Below are 1,141 nucleotides of genomic sequence, written 5' to 3' on the forward strand. Positions count from 1 at the left end.
TATATTTTTTAATAATTTGCAGAAAATATCTAAAAAGAATTTGAATAATGTTTGAATATTTTAAATGTAACAACCTATATTTACAATATTTGAATTTAATTTTGAGATATTTGTGTTTAATTATTTTAATAAATGATATGTTTAATTATCTTATAAGAAGTAAATTTTAAGTCTTATTTGTTATTTTTAATTACATATATAATTTTTTTGTTAAAATAAAAAATTAAAAAAATTGGCCCCCGACTAAATATTGTCTAACTTTGCTCCTGCTCAAAGACCATTAGTCTATTAGGGTGTTTCTTCTTTATTTTTTTTAAATTCAAAACGATGTCATTACACTGCCAGCATGGCAGGAATCAGCCCAACTTAGCTTTTTGATGACAAACTATGGACGGAAAGTGTCTTAGAGACTATTTTGAGTCGCGTGCAACTTCAAAAATAAATTTGAGTAACTATTAATTTCAAATATCACTTTAAAACTCAAGTATAATTTTAGGAACCATTTTAAGGTCTAACTCATTTTAGGATGTTTACACTACTTTAATTAAGATTGATAATATTAATTTTATTTACGAATATTTAATCTGACCTAATCCAATTAAATAGAGTTGACAATCCAACTTGTCGTAAATCAGACTAAAAGCAAAATGGGTTAAATTGTGAGTTTAGGATATATTTAATAAAGTAGATGGAAATTAAATTCACATATTTTCTTTTTTAAAAATTCATAGAACCACTATAAGTCAATTACTTTAATTAATATTATAATACATTTGTTTTCTTATAAATCTTACTTGAAATAAACTAATATATAAAATAAGTTTGTCAAACCCAAACTTCCCACTCACTAGCGTAATTTCTCTAGCATCTCTATGTTCTCACTGCACAAATCCTAAGTTTCTCTTCTTTCTCTGTAATTCGCTTCTTCTATCCCTTTTCTGTGATTTCCTTGTGTCTCTGGCATTCCTACTCACTACAGTGTCACCTAAAGCTCTAACGTCCCTGCTCGACTCCGTATCTGGCGTATCTTCCCGTGCGACTAGAGTCAGATTGAAATTTTTTTTACTATAGTGGCTACGCGGTACTTTAAAAAAAGTATTGCCAAAAATTAAAGTAATACTTTTTATTATTTAATAGTGTT

The sequence above is a fragment of the Arachis ipaensis genome, chromosome B06 (assembly GCF_000816755.2).
Source record: "Arachis ipaensis cultivar K30076 chromosome B06, Araip1.1, whole genome shotgun sequence".
Classification (NCBI taxonomy): Eukaryota; Viridiplantae; Streptophyta; class Magnoliopsida; order Fabales; family Fabaceae; genus Arachis; species Arachis ipaensis.